General features: G+C 48.4%; 1 protein-coding gene across 9 annotated transcripts in view; it reads left to right on the top strand.

The window, feature by feature from the left end:
- Window positions 1-18,697, top strand: part of ST6GAL1 (ST6 beta-galactoside alpha-2,6-sialyltransferase 1) — a 117,529-nt gene that overhangs the window by 24,352 nt on the left and 74,480 nt on the right. For all 9 annotated transcript variants that reach the window (XM_036066693.2, XM_036066691.2, XM_036066706.2 and 6 more), the window contains exon 2: window positions 802-922. The gene's annotated coding sequence lies outside the window, so the exon portion shown is untranslated. The remainder of the gene's footprint in view (window positions 1-801; window positions 923-18,697) is intronic.

The following is an 18,697-nucleotide window of genomic DNA, read 5'->3' as shown; positions in this document are numbered from 1 at the left end:
AGAAGACTGCTGATGACATTGCACTAAGCCCTGCCTCGCTTTCTTGCATCTTTGTAAAAACTCCAGATCACCAAATAAAACCAGGAAGGGTTTGTTATCTGTAGTTATCCTGGAGAGAGAAGAATAGGTAATTTTTTTTCCTTCTGACTGAACTCTATTTTTCTAAAATTTCTAGATGGGACATAAATTTCTTTGACATTCGGAAGACCAACAGTTACTTGAAAAACAAATGCCATCCACCCAGGCAGCTATAACAATATAGGGGTTGGAAACTTAGTTTCCGTTAAAAATGCTCTCAAAATAAATCAGGAGTTGAATTCACATTTGTAACATTACACACACTATACTGTCGGTCACAGGGAGACGGGGCAAGGGTGATGATATATTGGTTGATTGAAACCAGCTATCCATAAGCCTTATCTAAAAATGAAACTTGGGGCCACAACTGTAGTTTTCTTTTTCTTGCTTTCCTTACTAATAACAGAAAGGAGCACGGGACTAAGGGACTGTGGCAGAGTTTGCTTTGCTTCACCTACAGCTCACTGAAATCGTGCAGCCGCAGGAGGGGTAGGTCTGGGGGAACAGATGGGCGGCTTGAGCCCTGGGAAAGCGGCCTGGCTCTCAGGTGCGGCTGTCGTTCTGGAAGGGACTCCAAAGGGTCAGGAGTGACCAGGGCAGGGCGTGGGAGGAGGAAGGGTCCTAACCCTCCTGCATGTGTTAACATATGCGCTTCTGGTGCTCTGTCTGCAGCTTTTTTTGTGTGCCTGTGGTTTATTTATTTATTTTTTCTCCTCTCCGCAGGCAAGGTAGAGCCAGTTGTGCAGAGAGGGAGAAGCAGTGAGATCCTGGAGCCCAGCTGAAATGAACTGGCCTCCTTGAGCGGTCCCAAGCCCGGGTGCCAGGCCTGTGTCCCAGCACTGAGGTAAGACCACCTGAATCCCAGCTTGGGGGCATATAAGAGGGTGGAAGCCTCCTCCTCTGGGGAGACCTCTTTCTCTAAGGCTCAGGGAGAAGGAGCAGTTGTTTCTGATAAGTCAAACCGTCTGCTTCCACCTCTGCCCATTGGGGGGTAAGGTCATTTGATGGCCCAAGAGACTTTGATTTTTTAGAGCATGGCTTTTGGACTCTTTGAACAGGGAGTTGTATTTTCTCGATTGCTGGTGAAATTTGAACTCCAAAGGGCACGAATTTGTCCTCCAGGTGAGACTGCACTAGATTCAGGTGAACGGCTGAACTTAGGTGCACCTGCTCTGTTCTGCCAGGGAACTTGGGCTTTTAGGAAACGCTCTCTTTCTCTCTCGTGCCCAAGGGTGGCAGAAAGAAATTATGTGGGGAGGTGATTGCAAAGCATTCGACTCAGCTCGGTAAAAAATGACTCATTACCCAGGTATGTTCTGATTGTAAAGGTAATATGCGCTCATAAGATACTTGGGAAAATGCGGATGCGGAAGAAAATAAAACATGCCTGAAATCCAACCACTGTTAACAATCCTTCAGGTAGGTTTCATGAAGGTTCCCCTTTCAGCCCCCATAGCACGTTGACTCCTGCCAGGAGGTAGAGAGGTGAGGCAGAAAGAACACTCAATTAGGAGCCAGGAGAATTTGCTTCTAGTCCGGAGGCTCTCAGAGAGCTGATTTTTAAATATTCAGGAATTTTGCAAGCTGCTTGTTAAACATTGTTGATAGCCGGAAATTGGCCATGGTGGGGAAGTTTACAGCGCGGAAATCAGCCAGTGCTACAAACCAGGGCCTTTTGGTTTTGGAGATTCAGATTACAGGCTTGCTGTGCCACCACCAGGCTGGGAGGCATGAAGCAAGTCACCCCCCCCCCCCCTTACACCCTTCTCCCTCCTCTCCTGTGAAGAGTAGGTACTCAATAAGCATTGGTTGAATGGATGAACAAGAGGGAGATTTCTGTTCTTATTATCCTGGTAAGACGGTTGTGAAGCTCCCTGCCCATGGGAGGGGGTTTAGTTGATTAGTAAACCTTTGTTTTATCAGTGGAGAGAAGTCCGCTGGCCTTTCCCTGCCTTGTCGCTAGCTTCTTGGGGAATCTGTGAATTACTGACGCCCTTTTATAAGGGCAGATAAAAACTCTCCTTTTACTGACAGACATCTGGGGCATATTTCCTTCCTGGAAAAATCAAGGAGTTGGTCAAAGAAGTGTGAAAAGGAAGCCCCAGCGCTGCTAGATGTGAGAGCCAGGACTGAAATTAGAGCTTTTGACTCTTAAACTCCACTGGGGGGTGGGAGGGGGGAGGAGAAGGAGCACTTCCTGCCAAATGTGAAATTTAAACAAAAGCCTCTTTCTTCAAGGCCCTGCTGTGGGCAGATTAGAGCTAATTAAATTAGCATAATGGAGCCCCAGCCTCGGCCCTTCTCCCTCTACTTTCAGAACTTTTGGGCTCCCTGCCCCCCTTCCTCCCCCTTCATGCATCCTGGAGGAGGGGATGGGGAGAAGCTGGGGGCATCAGTTAAGCATCAGTTCACCTTGTAAAATTGTAGTTCATAAAAATTAAAAAGGTGGAAAGGACTAGAGGGGCCATTTGGTCCCACACCCTCATTTTAAGAAGCCAGGTCACACCACTGGTGACTGTTGGTGGCTGAGGGGGAAGGTACTTGCTCCTGGGGAGGCAGAGAAGGAGGCCGGTGGAATGCAGCACTGCTCAGGAAGCCTCCTGACCACTGAGCCCTTGTATGTGACTGGCAAGGGGACATGGTGGATGGTCTCCAGGGCCAGCCCTGCCTCTACTCTTCTCAGACCCCACCCCGGTAGCTGCTGCCCCAGCCCCCATGCACTTCATGCAGTGGTCCCCTGGTGTGCTTGGAATTAAGACCCCTTCCTCGTCAGGGGTTTGGTTTTCCAGGTCAGTGAAACTAGCTGGGCAGATCTAATTCTGAGAACTTTTAGGTGTGTGTATGAGGAAGGGCAGGGAAGGGTAGGGAAGGCTTAGTCATGGCTCTAGGCATTGTGCTTCATGCTCTGTTTGTAGGATCTCACTGAACTCGGCAATGACCTAACAGGGTAGGTTTTTCTGTTCTCATGAGGCTGATGTGGAAATGGAGTCTCTCGCAGAGGTAAAGAGACTTGACCAAGATGGCAGAGCCCACAAGCAACCGAGATGTAAGCTGAGCCTGGCTGGGACTCCACAGCTTCTCAGAATTAGTGGGTGCTCTTCACAGCAAGTTGGCGCCTACATGGGCGGGGGTTCCCAAATGCAGTTCCACCCTCGGGGTGCCTCATTCCATCTCTGCCGCTCTGTGAACAGCTGTGGTGACAGTGCTTGGAGCTTCACGAAAGGCCACACTGTTCCTCTCAGACCCCGAGGACTCTTCAGTCTACAGTAAGATAGCGTCAGAGCTGGGAGGTCCATAGAGTTCTTTAGCATAGTCCCCTCACTCATGTGATGCCCCGGGAGGTGAGTTGGGGTGCTGCTGGCCCCAGGTCTCTGAGTCATCTGGAAGCAGAGGCCTTCTTAGCCTCTGGACTCCCGGTGCTCTTGCCAGGGGAACATACTGAGATGGATCTGATTGGTTTTCCTCCATGTTTGGGTAAGTGATTATTCCTCTGGCAAGAGGGATTTAATTCAGCTTCACAGAGATTGTGTACCCAGCCACATATCCTGGCCTGTTTGGGCAAGAGATTCTGGCTCGGTCTTGAGCATACAGGCACAACAAGGGACACGGGGAGGAGCACTCCTACATCATGACTGTATATGACATATATGAGCCCATAACCATACATCATCTCCAAGAATTCTAAAGGGAGAAATTGTGTGTCCCAGGGCTCACCCTGCTAACGAGGGAGCAAAGCAGCAATGGCAGGTCGGGCTCTTTGAAGATTATTGCAGAGGGTAGGGCTGGGGGGAGGAGGCAGAGTGGCAGAGGGAAAGATTTGGTTTGGCACTGCCAAGTGTCTTTGACTGTGAAGCTGGGGTTGGGGGTGGGGGAGCGGGGTGGACAGTTTTGTAGATAATCAAGAATCCTTTTCCTCTCTGGCCCTTATCAGCTTCAGGAGGAGGAAAAGCTCACTTCAGCGGGGTGCTCGGAATGTGAATCAGGGCTGAAAGAGGTCCTTGGAAAGCTGGTTGATTGGCCTTCACATCTTCCATCTAAGGAAATGGAAGCCCAGAAAGGGGAAGGGCCTTGTCTATGACACAAGTGGAAATGGAGTCTGTTCTCCTGAATGTCTGGCCAGGGTCCTGCCCACCCAGCCACTCTAGCTGCCCAGGGAAGGATGTTCCCAGGGACAGGTACAGCCCACTTCCTGCCTTGGCCTGTCTGGCCCAAAACCTGTGATGGGCTGGGTTTGGTCGTTGAAGGAATTTGTGGCAATGGTAGCCCAGAAGGGAGAGGGTGTCCTCTCAATGATGCCACAGATCCCCTGGCATCTCAATGTTGCCAGCCCTTCATCCTCCTCTGTTCACATCCTAGAGGTCTTGTTGAAGCCAGGGGTATCATTTCTGGCTTCTTACTGGAAGTTCACCATTGTTGGAAGACCTCACAATACAGAGACAAGTGCCCCAGCTTTGAGGACATTTGAACTGGGTTTGAGACTCATTTGGCCATACTTGCACGACTACCTGGCCTTTCTGACTCAGTTTCCTCAGATGTAAAATGGGCTGAATAACCCCTACCTTGAGTGAAGATTAATAATTATTTATATAATGCTCTTCCCACAAAGTAGATGCCTGCTGAAAGGTCCCCATTCTTTTCTTTTTTTTTCCATACAGCTCTATTGAGGTCTAATTGACAGACAACATATTGAAACCTCACAGCTTGATGAGTTCTGACATATGTCTACACTCATGAAATTATTCCTACAGTCAAGTTCATGAACATAACCATTACCCCCCAAAGTTTCCTCCTTTACCTTGTCCTTCCCTCCTCCCAGCCTGCCTCCCATGTCCTGCCTCCCATTCCCAGGCAAACCATAATCCGCTTTCTATCACTATAGATTAGTTTGCATTTTCTAGAACTTTATGTAAATAGCATAACACAGCACATGCTCTTCTTACTCTCAGCACAATTTTTTAAAGGTTTTATTATTTTATTTTTATTTTTTAAAAGTTTTTATTTAAATTCCAGTTAGTTAACATACAGTGAAATATTAGTTTCAGGTGTACGATACAGTGATTCAACACTTCCATACATGACCTGGTGCTCATCACGACAAGAACACTCCTTAATTATCTGACATTCATCCATGTTGTGTGTATGAATAGCTCATTACTTTTTTGCTGAATAGCACCCTACTGTAAGGAAATACCACTATCTGTTTATCCGTTTATCTATTAACAGACGTTTGGGTGGTTCCCAATTTTTGGCTATTAAAATAAAGCCAATGCAAGCATTTGTTAAAAAAATTTTTGTGGGGACCTATGAATTCTTTTTCCTGCCTCAACCCCTAAGAGTACAATGGCTGGGTCCTACGGTAGGTGTATGTTTCACATTTTAAGAAGCTGCCATTGGGGCACCCGGGTGGCTCAGATGGTTAAGCGTCTGCCTTCGGCTCAGGTCATGATCCCAGGGTCCTGGGATCGGGCCCTGCGTAGGGCTCCCTGCTCGGCCGGGAGCCTGCTTCTCCCTCTGCCTCTGCCATTCCCTCCACTTGTGCTCTCTGGCTCTATCTCTCTGTCAAATAAATAAATAAAATCTTAAAAAAAAAAAAGAAGAAGCAGCTGCCAAATTGTTTTCTAGAGTGGTTGCATCATTTTACATTGTCCCCAGCACTCCATGAGGGTTCCAGTTGCTCCATTTCCTTGCCAACACTTGGTATGGTCAGTCTTGTAAATTTTAGCTATTTTAGTAGGTCTGTGGTGATATCTTGTGATTTTATTTGCATTCCCTTAAAGAAATGCTCGTTTAAAGAATAAGATTTGTTTATCTTCTTATGATTGAGTTGGGTTCTTTATATACTCAACAAACAAGTCCTTTATTGAAGAAGTTTGAAAATCTATTTTCCAATTCCGAGGCTTGCGTGTGGTGAGAGATAATGGCACATAAACTAATAATCACAATTCAGTTGAGAAAGTATGTATAGGGAAGTACAAAGAAAGATAAGTAATCTTTTTTTTTTTTTTTAATTTATTTATTTGAGAGAGTGTGCACTAGAGAGCATGCAGGGGGAGGGCAGAGGGAGAGAGAATCCCAAGCGGACTCTGTGCATGGAGCCCGATGTGGGACTTGATCTCAGAGCTGTGAGATCATGACCTGAGCCAAAACCAAGAGTCAGACGCTCAATCAACTGTGCCACCCAGACACCCTGAAAGATCAGTAATCTTAGCACAGGATGTCAGGGAAGCTTCTAGGAAATGAAGGTATGTAAATTGGGCTGTAAGGGAAATGAAAAGTTAGCTAGGTGGAGGGAGGGCAGTCTGGGTAGAAGTGCAGAGGCATGGCAGTATGAAATATGCTGCATGTGAAATTATACTTATCTAATTGGAGGACTACGATTTTGGAGAAGGATGTGGGCTGGAAGCCCAGCTGCCCTGCTGGTAGCCTGTGCACCTCTCTTTTTTCATGTTTTATTTTGAAACAATTGTAGATTCACTGGGACTTGCAAAGATAATACAGAGATGTCCAGTGCATCCTTTGTTTAGATAGTACAGAGATGTCCAGTGCATCCTTCGTTTAGTTTGTTTCAATGGCTTCATCTTACATAATTATAATACAGTATCAAAACCAGGAATGTGAGATTGGTACAATGTGTGTATGTTTCTATGTCATTTTCTCACGTGGGTGGATTAGCAGAACCACTACTGCGATCCAGAGATAGACTGTTCCATCACCAGAAAGATCTCCCTCCTGCCACCCTTTCATGGTCACACTGCTGCGGCCCCTCCCGTCTGTGTTGCATCTCTATAATTTTGTCCTTTTGAGAATGTTCTGTAAATAGAGACCTACGATATGCACCCTTCTGAGACTGGCTTGTTTTCAGTCATCATCATACGCTTCAGGTCCATCCAGGTAGTTGAATTGATCAGTAGTTTGCTCTTTTTTGTTGCGGAGTGGCATTTCATGGGATAGATGCACTAGTTTCATCACTGACCTTTTTTGAAGGATGTTTTGGTCGTTTCCAGTTTCTGACTATTACAAATAAAGCTGCCACGAACAATTTTGTACAGGTTTTTGTGTAGACGTAAAGTTTTGTTTTTCCGGGATAAATGCCCAGCCGTGCAATTGCTGAGTTGTATGGCAAGCGTAGTTTTGATTTTTTAAGAAACTGCCAAGTTGTTTTTTAGAGTGGCTGTACCACTTAGCACTCCCACCAGAAGTGGGAGTGGGAGAGATCCACTTTGTCCACGTCCTTGCCAGCATTTGATACGGTCATATGTTCGTGTTAGCTGTTCTGATAGGTGGGCAGTGCTGTCTCATTATGGTCTTAATTTGCATTTCTCTGATGGCTGGTTGTATGACTCTTACCCTTTGTGCACCTTCAGGTCTGGCTGTATGAATCTAGACCCCAGCCTTTTAAATGTGAGAAGCAGGAGGACCTCGTGCTGATAACCCCCCTCCCTCATTTCTGGAGCTGCCCAGACTTCTGACTTCTTTGTCCTTTGACCCAATGAGCCAGTTCCAGGAGATCCTTCTTCATTGTTCTGGGTGGCTCCAGGAAAGTGGTATTTTCTAGAGCTGCGTATTTTTCCATGGGAAGTTTTTTTTTTTCCTTTACCACAGAGGGGCAAACAACCTGTGAGTGTTGGGTTTTTTTTGTTTTTTTTTCACTCTGCTGTGGGGTAAGTTCTCTCTCTCCACCCTGTCTCTCCCTGGTGCCAGTATGCCAACGTCTGTCCTTACTGGCAGCTGAGATAAAGAAGCCTCTGGACTTAGGCCAGGATGGCTATTTTCTCAGTGTTTGGCGGCCTGAAATGCCAAGGGAATCTGCCATCGCCTCAGGCCTTCCCTATGCTCAGCATCTTCTGTTCCTTCAGTTACAGACGGAGAGGCAGCTTTAATGTGCTGGAAAAAATCATCATGGTAGCTAACAATTCTATAGCATTTATTCTGTGCCAGGTACCAAGTGCTTTTTATGTAGGAACTCATTTAATGCCCACAACAACCCTAAGAGTTAAGACTATTAATACCCCACTTGACCAATGAGGAAACTAGGGCCCGGGAGGTCTCATAGCTAGTATGTGGTGAGTAAGTTGGGACTTGAACCCAGAAGGTTTGACACCCAAGTCCATCCTCATCGTCATTGTGCTATACTGTCTCTGCGAGGGCAGGTAGCCCCTTGTGTGGTACGCACCTTGCTGTCCGAAACTGCAGGCTCAGGCTCTCCCCTTAGGAACGAGGGGGAGGAGGAGGGCATGCCATGGTGTTCTCTCGGGTGTCAGCTCTTTGTGATGTGGCGGTGGGAAATGGAATAGCTGGGAAGTGCTTTCCCAGGGGAAAAGGGGAGTTCCTTGGAGGCCTGCACAGGGCGTGGGCTGCTGTCCAGGTGTGAGTGAGGCTCAGGCTCTGCGCCACAGTCTTGTGAAGACATGATTCTGTTCCATGAACCTGCTGTGCACCCAGACCTGGCTCCCGCACACTGTGGGCAGAGGCTGGAGGAAGATGGCGTGGAGGCCCTGACCTTGGGCCACCTCACTGGCCCTCAGACTCTCAACCACCTGCCTGTGCCGTGATAACCTTGAGCTTGCACTGCAGGGACTGGGATGACTGGGAAAGAGCTTGGCCTTTCTGGCCTGGCAGATCTGGGTTCTGCTTGCAAAACCTCCCTTTCCACCCATAAACTGGACAATAACCATACCTAGTGTCTAGATTATGGTGAGGCTACATGGGGGCAGTGTTGTGAATTGCCCTGGTGAACGTTGGTTCCCTCTTCTCCTCTCCATGGGGCCCTTTCCGATCTTAAATATCCAGCTGCATGGCAGTGCTGCCCTGAAAGAAAATGGGTGTGTGTCTCTTGTCTTAATTTAGTCGGTGAAGAGTGTCCACTCACTCGTTCAGCATTCAGTCAACTCTTTATTTTTTTTTATATTTTATTTTATTAGGTTTTATTTATTTATTTGACAGAGAGTAAGAGCACAAGCAGGGGCAGCAGCAGAGGGAGAGGCAGAGGGAGAAGCAGGCTCCCAGCAGAGCAGGAAGCCTGATGCAGGGCTTGATCCCAGGACCCCGAGATCATGACCTGAGCCGAAGGCAGACGCTTAGCCATTTGAGCCACCCAGGCGCCCCTCAGTCAACTCTTTCATGACCCTCTACCATGCGCTTGCTTCTATAATAGGCCCTGGGAGCCTAAGAGCCGGATCCTTGACCTCACGTAGCATATGGTCTACAGAGAGAGACAAATATTAATTAAATAATAGCCCAGTTGAGTGTGACATCATGAACCGTGGACTTGCTGTGGAGGAAGCTCACTGGTACCGTGTGAGTGAGCCATAGGCTGAGGCTGGAGGACACTTCCTCAGGGGAGCGATTCTGATCTGGGTCAGATTCTTTAGCCTTGATCCACTGAAGAGGCCCATGTGGAATGTTCTGTAGGATCAATTCACTTGACACGGTGTCCTGACTGTCGATTGACCTGAACCCTGGCCACCCTGGTGTTTTCCCCACTCGGACAAGCCACAATGTTCTGGGACGTTCCCCAGACCCAAACATGGACAGCTGCTGCTGACCCATGGGGGCTAACGCTGAGCTCAGAGCCACACCTTACAGGCTGGGTTACGTGTCGTTGTTAAGTGTGCTCATGACTCAGCTTGTTACTCAGCCGAACGGAGTATGCCACCAAGAAATCACACAGAGTTTTTTAAAACAACTTTACTGAGGTACAATTTATATTTCATGAAATTAAGTTCCTTTAAGTGTAAATGCAAGGACTTGTAGTACATGTACCGGGTTGTGCCACCATCATCACAATCCAGCTTTAGAACATTTTTTTATCATTGGAGGAGTCGTTCATCTTCACGTGGAAAAGGCAAGAAAATTATTTTGGTATGGAAATCATTCCGTAATTACTTTTTCTGGAGTTAGTTCTGTGCTCCCAGCAGGAGGATCTCATTAATTAATTCCATCAGTATTTCCGGAGTGCCTGCCGGAGCCCGCAGCTGGGCTAGGTGCAAAGGGGGGGCGAGAAATGGTGGAGAGGGCAGTTTTCCTGTCGTCGACAAGCTTGTCCTGAAGACGCACCGTTCGGTGTAGCGTGTCTCAGGTGTGGATCTCAGCAGGCCGGGTGTTTGCTTTCCGCCCTGTGGCTCGTCATTGAGGACAAGGCAAGGGCCTTGCTTTTGCAATATGGACATATTGAAAATACTGGCCAAGCAGAAGGAGGGACATGTGCTCTCCAACATCTGCACACGGCTCTAGGCTTTGGCAAGCCTGAATGCAGGACCTGCAAAGAGAGGAGAGGAGGTGTGCTGTTTTCATTGCAAAGATTCCACTGGTGGAATTGGGGTGAGCAGGGAGGGTGCCTGGAGGAAGAAAAGAGCAGGATCAAAGTCAAGGCAGGGGGCTCAGGCGAATTCAGGGAGTAGTGGTGCATTTGGTCCCCTATAGCCTTCGGGGCACATTTGCATATGGTGGAGTGTTGTTTGCAGGCTTGGGCGTGGGATGGGAGTGAGGAATTTGGGCTTAGTGGAGCAAACATGGAAGATGCCATTTTGTCTCCAAGGAGGGGCATAATTGTCCAGAGCTGAACTTGGGGCATAGTCTTGCATGTAGAGAGGGATGGGAAGCAGGTATGGCTCGGCACGCTACTGGGGGGGCCCTAATATCAGGTGATGTGGACCTGACTTTGGCTGGGCCGGTGGGTTGAGGAAGGAAGAAGTGGATGGGAGAGAAGATTCTGTCAGGGGAGAGGAGAACATTTCCCTGTCCCAGCTGCTTCTCTACCTTGCCCACCTGCCTCTTGCACTTCAACTAACCCCTCACACTCCGCTTGTTCACAACCAGACCCGACAGCCCCTCCCCACACTGTCTTCTCCATGCTTTTCTCCCCTCCACTTCTCTATCCCATTCTTCTTGCCCAGGTGGAAGGAGAGGAGCCAGAAGGCAGAACGCTACCTGCAGAAGGTAGTGCCATGGAAGGTAATGGTGAGAAATTTCCAGAGAGGGAAGTGCCAAATGCCAAAGACGGGCACTGAAGAAGGGCTGGGGACTCAGGGCTGGTAGTGGCCAGGCAAGCCAGGTGCCTCAGGTGCCGAACTTAAGGAGGCACACTTGGATGCCAACCCTGTACTCACATGGCCCCGAGGGTGTGGGCCCCCTTGAATTTTGCACTCTAAGTGCCTCCCTTACCTTACCTTAGTCCTGGACTAGGTTCCTGGAGAACACTGGTCTTTGGGAGGACACTGGTGATGTTGGACAAAGCATTGATTTTTCAGCGGGCTCAGGATAGAGTGTGGAACTGTTTCTTCAGAAGGAAGCCTTCCATGGGAAGCTTCCTGAATCTGTGTGAGGGCCTGCGTGTCTCTCTCCTCCCCACCCCCAAGACAGTCCCTTAGGGTCTCCACGGACTCTAGGGTTCCTGAAGCACAGTTTGAAGAGCACCGATCAACTCCAGCCCCATCTTACCACAGAAAGTTCTGAGACCCGTAGAAAGTTCTGAGATCCACAGAAATACATGACTTTCCCAGGCCACACAGGCAGGTGTGACATTAGAGGTCTCCCTGTACTTTCCTTTGGTTCATCATCTTCAGTTTTACATTCTCTTTTGACTCCCCCCAGTCTCCCCCTGCCTCCGTAAGAATTAGAAACAGTTGGTACTGAAGGTCTCCAGATATTTGAAGACTGTAGTCTGAGAAGTCAATTTACTGAGTGCCCGCTACCTACCAAGCACTATTTTAAGGGGCTTTTACATTCGTTATTTTAATACTTTAAGAACCTTTCCGAGTACATGTCATCATCCCATTTACCTGACGAGGGGACCGAGGCTCAGAGAGAACAAGCACTTGCTTCAATCCGCAGAGTTACTGACAGGCGCTCGTGTGTCCAAAGCCTGTGTTCTTTCTCCACACCATGTCTTCCTTCAGTCGTTCAGACTGACCGAGTCTTGCTACTGGCCCTGGTTTTGGTGCTGCTCTAGTACAGACAAAGGAGACAGAATCCTGTGAAGCCCCACCCCACTTGTCCCCCTGCTCGCAAGGGGCCGTGGGCCGGCTCTTCATAAGGTCTCCTGTCACAGGGGTCTCTGGGCTGCCTGGGGTGGTCGCGGTGATTTCCGGCTGTTGTGGAGATGAAATCCATGGCCCCACTCACTCCCTAGCCAGCAAGTCACATGGGCTCCTTTCTCTGTGCCCCTGGGATTCTGGAACATTCCACCGACACGGCATTCAGGCAGTATAGGTAGTTTGTTCTGCAAGGAGCTTGACCACTCCCGACACTACCCGCCCCCCCCCCCGAGATTTCCTCGCATTTCTTGGCATTTATCACCAGTAGTTTCCTTCGGCCCCCACCCCCCCAGCAGAGCTCTGATTCACTTCCATGAGTTAGCCCTGATAAAGGCGAGTTATTTTGGCCTCTTCTGCCCTCAGCCCCAGTGAGAATTTGGATACAGTGTTTTCACTTGTCACTTCAGAATGTTTGCCAGAGTTTGCGGAAAAAGGCCTGTATTATTCATGTCCTTGCCAGGAACAGCCGCGCCCTGCCAGCTTGTCATGTGAGCCCACGGAGCTGCCCGGCTGCACGGCCCACAGCCCTCGGGGCCCGCTGGCTCAGGTGGGAAACGCGATCCACTCGGACAGAAACTGCAAACAGCCGAGGAGGGCAGAAAGCAATTGGAAGGGACTGATTAGGGCCTCCCCTAGGAATTCACCGCAGCCCAGCGCGTGTCTGGGCGGGGGGGGGGGGGGACGCTGATTCCATCCTGTGCTCCATGGGGCCCTTTCTATTTGAAGTCTTTTCGTCTGACGTCTCCCTCCTCCACGAGATAAAAGGAGGCCGTTAATCAGTTCAGTAATATCTAGAGGTCCCTCGTTCCTCACAGAGGACACCAGGCTGGCCACTTGAAACAAACCCTCAGAACAGTCTTTGAGGTGGGGCGGCTCTCCATTTAATGGATGAGAAAACAGCCTGGGAGAGATCAAGTGCATAACCCGAGGTCATGCAGGCAGTAAGGGGTGGAGGGTGGGATCGGAACCCAGGTCTGTCAGGCTCCTTTCAGGACGCTGTGAGCCACCAGACACAAACTGACATCTCTCTGGCTCTCCTGCAGGTTACCCTTGCAGCCGGTCCCGACTGTGTCTCCTACCCTCCTCTCTTCCCATCACTCTGTAAACATGGAAATCCGATTTCTGGAGCTTGGTGTTCCCGTGGGGACTTGACTAGAGTTTAGGACCCGCCAGGTCAGCGGTTGGTGGACTGAAGGTCAGACCAGGGGTGAGGAGAGATGGTCTCTGGCACCTTCTCCTCTCTCAACTGAAATGGCTCCTCTTCACGCCCCATCAAAGCCCTTTTTAGGGCCAGGAGCTCAACACTGAGTTTAGAGAAAATCATGACATCCCTTGCTTGCTTAGGAAACCTCCACCAGTCCCAGTTTCTTGCAGGATGAATTGGGACTAGAAACACTTCGTCTGGAGCAGACGTTGAATCCCATTTCCCATCACTGCAGCCCTCATACCCTCACCCCTCATAGCTTCTCACCATTCCTTGACTACAACGGGCCCTCTTTCATGGCTAAGCCTTTGGACTACCATTCTCTCTGTTGGGTATGCCTTTTTCTGCCTGTTAAACTCCTATTCACCCTTCGGAACCCAGGAGGAACATTACTGACTCCTAATGGAGTTGGTACCACCCCAGCCTGTAGTTCTGAATGCCTTACATGGGTTTACACCCATCATTTTATGGGTCTTTCTCTTCCTCAAAGGCCCCAGGGGCAGGGGCTGGACCCTATTTATCTCTGTAGCACCTATATTTGGTGCATATTTGTGTGAACAAATGAATGGGGGCTCATTAATGAACTACGTGCTAATGTGTGAATCACAGGTGGCTCCACTTGAAGTACAAGGTCGCAGTGGGAGGGGATGGGCCAAGGCTCTGGTGCTATTGATGAGTTGACGGGTGAGCCAGGTGCTGTGCTAAGAGCACTATTGCAGATGAGCCCTGCAGCAGAGAGGGGGCCTCCCAGGGGGTGAAGAGACATCACCAGGCTTCCAAGTTGTGGAATGAAACACAGCCTACCCTGTTCCCCAGGCCAGCCTCTCGAACTGTACACCCAGCCTGCCTCCCAGGAGGGGAGCTCCCTAGGGCTGGGCTGGGTGCAGACCTGGAGCAGAAGTGGGGATTCTGGATGATCCCCCAAGGAAGAGGAATGGGGGTGGTACTCAGGAGAGGAGCAGAAGCAGAGGCAGGAGGAAGTCCAAGGCAAACTTTGTTTCCTTACTGTGATACTGGGGGCATCTTGCTGGCCAGAGCTCCTGCCTGATGGCTGCTCCTGACGATGCAGTATGAGCCGGGTCCAGGCAAGAATTTGGAGCCAGACCCGGATCTGTAGGTCATTCTGTGGCCCTAGGCCTCCCGCCTATTTAATCCCTCCTTCCCCTACTGCTGGCTGTAGGAACTTAGCCTTTACCCACGGTAAGATCTGAGTTTAAATCCTGGTCTCAGACACTTTAACTGCAGATTGTGTAGCACTGAGCAAAAATACTAGGGTTGCTGTTTTTATTTAATTTTTTAAAATTTATTTCCAGTATTGTTAACATACAGTGTTATTAGTTTCAGGTTTACAATATAGTGATTCAACAGTTGTCTACATGACTCAGTGCTCAACACGATCAGTGTACTCCTAATCCCCATCACCTATTTCTCCCATCCTCCCACCCACCTCTGCCCTGATAACCATCAGTTTGTTCCCTATAGTTAAGACTCTGTTTCTTGGTTTCTTTTTTCTTTGTTCATTTGTTCTGTTTCTTAAATTCCACATGTGAGTGAGGTCATATGATATTTGTCTTTCTCCGACTGACTTATTTCACTTAGTATTATACCCTCTAGGTCCATTAGGGATGCGATTTTACAGGGTTATTAGGACGAGTGGTGACGCCACAACGGGGAGGCTGTGTGCTAAGACATCTAATTTATTCCTCTGAATATCCTGCAGGTATATGCTCTTATCATTCCGAAATCACAGATCCTTAACTGAGGTTCAGAGAGGCTCCACAAGCTGCTCAAGGTCCCATAGTGAGGAAATGATAGAATCAGTGGACCCGGGTGTCCTACACCCGATCCTACCTGATCTACTATGTCACCAGTCTCCAGTCTACGAGATCCTAAGGATCACCTGGGGCTCTTGTTGAAGGCGTAGTTCCCAGGCTCTGTATCAGATTTTGATGCAGCCCGCTTTTTTGGGGGGGGCGGGGTTGCGGCGGGGGAGCAGAGTCTGTAATGAGTACCCAGGATGATGTTAGGATCTGGCAAGTTTAGGAAACATAGTAGTGTACTTTCCTGCCTGTAAGGTGTGCCACCTGGTTGGCCCTCGATACACATTGGCTGTGAGTATTATGACATGAATTGATGGAAAGGATATACTACTGTGAAGAGCTTCTCATCTTTTAAAAGCTCACTAGTCCTACAACTAGATCTTAAAGATAGAAGTTAAGGGAAGTAGATTCTGGATCAGGGAGTCTACGTTCTAAACCTCTGAATTCCAAACCATCTGCAAATGGAATGAGCTGCCTTCAAAGGTCCCTATTCGTGTTCAAGCAATCGGTGACACCATGTGTCAAGTGTGCTGGTCGAGAGGTCCGCTCTTTGAGGACCCGGTGCCCGGTCAGCATCTGCCCTGTGCACGCGTGCACTGAGGAGTTGTTCCTGGCTTTGGCATGTTAATATTCCGGTGGAGGTTGGGTGGTGCAGCTATGCAAATTCAGGAAGGATCCCAACTCTGGGAGGGAAAGCAGGAAGGCAGGGATGGCAGAGGCCAGAGTGAGTAGGTACCTCGGGACCATCACTCCCTGCTTTGTGCCCCGGGAAACCTGTGCTGCAGTTTCCACTGTAGCTTCTGAGTCTCCAGACTCTCAGTCCCCTGCTGTGAGGGCACAGAATACTTCCTTTTCCTTAGGGACTGATGGTGAACTGATGTCTATCTCTTCTCCATATGTCTGGGTCTTGCCTTTGTTTTTAAGTTCTTAAGGCCCATCTTGTGGGCATCTAAATTATAGAACATAGGGAATATTGTCCCATCAGAGCCTGGAGAAAAGCTTGACCTCTACCCTGTTTTCAACCTCAGCTTCGATGACAAAACTCAACAACTACTTTCCTAGAGACCAAGAGCATCTATAAGACCCTGCTAAAAGTTGATGGAAACTACCGAATAATTGCGTTGGATACTTTCATTTCTAAGAGCCATGGTAACAGCTTTGAACACTGGTTGTGTATTGGTGGTTTATATATCTTTTTTCATTTAATCCTTGCAGCAGCCCTGTGGTATAGGTAACTCTGTCCCTGTTTTACAGATGAATAAGCAAGACTCAGAGAATTTAGCTGAGTTGCCCTAGGTGACAGAGTTAGTAAGCGATGGGCTGGGACTTCAGACCCATGTCTGTGTGACTCACAAATTAGAACTTACTATGCCTACACCATTTCTGTCTCATTGGAATGATAGGAAGATTAGCTTCTCTCCCTGCGGAGGTAAGTTAGGGATTGGTTGCCCTCACTGGTAATAGAGCACAAAGCTCCATTCAGAGTGCCTCAAAGGGATGGCTGATCCCTGTGTTCGCATTTGAAGTCATCTCTAACCTTTATGAATGTGGATAACCATGACCTTCCTCTAGTCATATCTTGGTGATGGCAACAGAGAGAGATTTCCGGTCCCTCATGACCCTCCGGGAGGCTCCATCCCTGCCGGGGTTGTTGGGGAGTGTGTGTGTGCACACTGCTGGGCTCTGGGGCAAGGATGTTGAGGGCCAGGAATCTGACTGCTCATGAGTGATGACAGCTGGAAGATGAACTAGGAAGAAAGGAGCATGAACTGTGTATCATTGAATCAACCTGGAGCTTGAGACAAGGGATACCAGTATTAACCTGGATAAGGAAACCATCTGAGCCCCCATCTCTGTTGGCCAAACACAAGGAAATTGCATTTCTAGTATATAGATCTGATGTGTTAGAGAAACAAAAATCCCCCAAGAGAGGTGAGGGAATTTGAGGGCTCTCTGCAACTCAAGCTCTGTTTTTCTTGAACAGATTGTACGTTTTGGCTCTACATCACATGCATACTCCTGTCAAGATGGAGGGTCTTCCACCACACTCCCCTTTTTGACTGCCTATTGGACATCTTTTCTTCCAGAAGCTTCATTGGCCTCCATCTTTTTTTTATTGTTATGTTAATCCCCATACATTACATCATTAGTTTTAGATGTAGTGTTCCATGATTCATTGTTTGTGCATAACACCCAGTGCTCCATGCAGAACGTGCCCTCCTCAATACCCATCACCAGGCTAACCCATCCTCCCACACCCCTCCCCTCTAGAACCCTCAGTTTGTTTTTCAGAGTCCATCATCGCTCATGGTTCGTCTACCCCTCCGATTTCCCCCCCTTCATTCTTCCCCTCCTGCTATCTTCTTCTGCTTCTTTTTTTTTCCTTAACATATATTGCATTATTTGTTTCAGAGGTACAGATCTGAGATTCAACAGTCTTGCACAATTCACAGCGCTTACCAGAGCACATACCCTCCCCAGTGTCTATCACCCAGTCACCCCATCCCTCCCACCCCACCCCCCACTCCAGCAACCCTCAGTTTGTTTCCTGAGATTAAGAATTCCTCATATCAGTGAGGTCATATGATACATGTCTTTCTCTGATTGACTTATTTCGCTCAGCATAATACCCTCCAGTTCCATCCACGTCGTTGCAAATGGCAAGATCTCATTCCTTTTGATGGCTGCATAATATTCCATTGTATATATATACCACATCTTCTTTATCCATTCATCTGTCGATGGACATCTTGGCTCTTTCCACAGTTTAGCTATTGTGGACATTGCTGCTATAAACATCGGGGTGCACGTACCCTTTCGGATTCCTACTTTTGTATCTTTGGGGTAAATACCCAGTAGTGCAATTGCTGGATCGTATGGTAGCTCTATTTTCAACTTTTTGAGGAACCTCCATACAGTTTTCCAGAGTGGCTGCACCAGCTTGCATTCCCACCAACAGTGTAGGAGGGTTCCCCTTTCTCTGCATCCCCGCCAACATCTGTCATTTCCTGACTTGTTAATTTTAGCCATTCTGACTGGTGTGAGGTGGTATCTCATTGAGGTTTTGATTTGGATTTCCCTGATGCCGAGCGATATTGAGCACTTTTTATGTGTCTGTTGGCCATTTGGATGTCTTCTTTGGAAAAATGTCTGTTCATGTCTTCTGCCCATTTCTTGATTGGATTCTTTGTTCTTTGGGTGTTGAGTTTGATAAGTTCTTTATAGATTTTGGATACTAGCCCTTTATCTGATATGTCATTTGCAAATATCTTCTCCCATTCTGTCGGTTGTCTTTTGGTTTTGTTGACTGTTTCCTTTGCTGTGCAAAAGCTTTTTATATTGATGAAGTCCCAATAGTTCATTTTTGCCCTTGCTTCCCTTGCCTTTGGCGATGTTTCTAGGAAGAAGTTTTTAAAAGATGTGGTCTGGAGTCCGAGGGTGATGCCAGAGGGGGATGGCCACATGGATGCAGGAATCTCAGGGCTGCTCTGGAAGCTGCGGCTGAGGTCGAAGAGGTTGCTGCCTGTGTTCTCCTTTAGGATTTTGATGGACTCCTGTCT

The sequence above is a fragment of the Halichoerus grypus genome, chromosome 1, assembly GCF_964656455.1.
Source record: "Halichoerus grypus chromosome 1, mHalGry1.hap1.1, whole genome shotgun sequence".
Lineage (NCBI taxonomy): Eukaryota > Metazoa > Chordata > Mammalia > Carnivora > Phocidae > Halichoerus > Halichoerus grypus.
Note: the sequence above shows the minus strand (reverse complement) of the source record. Positions and strands in the feature narration are given on the sequence as shown.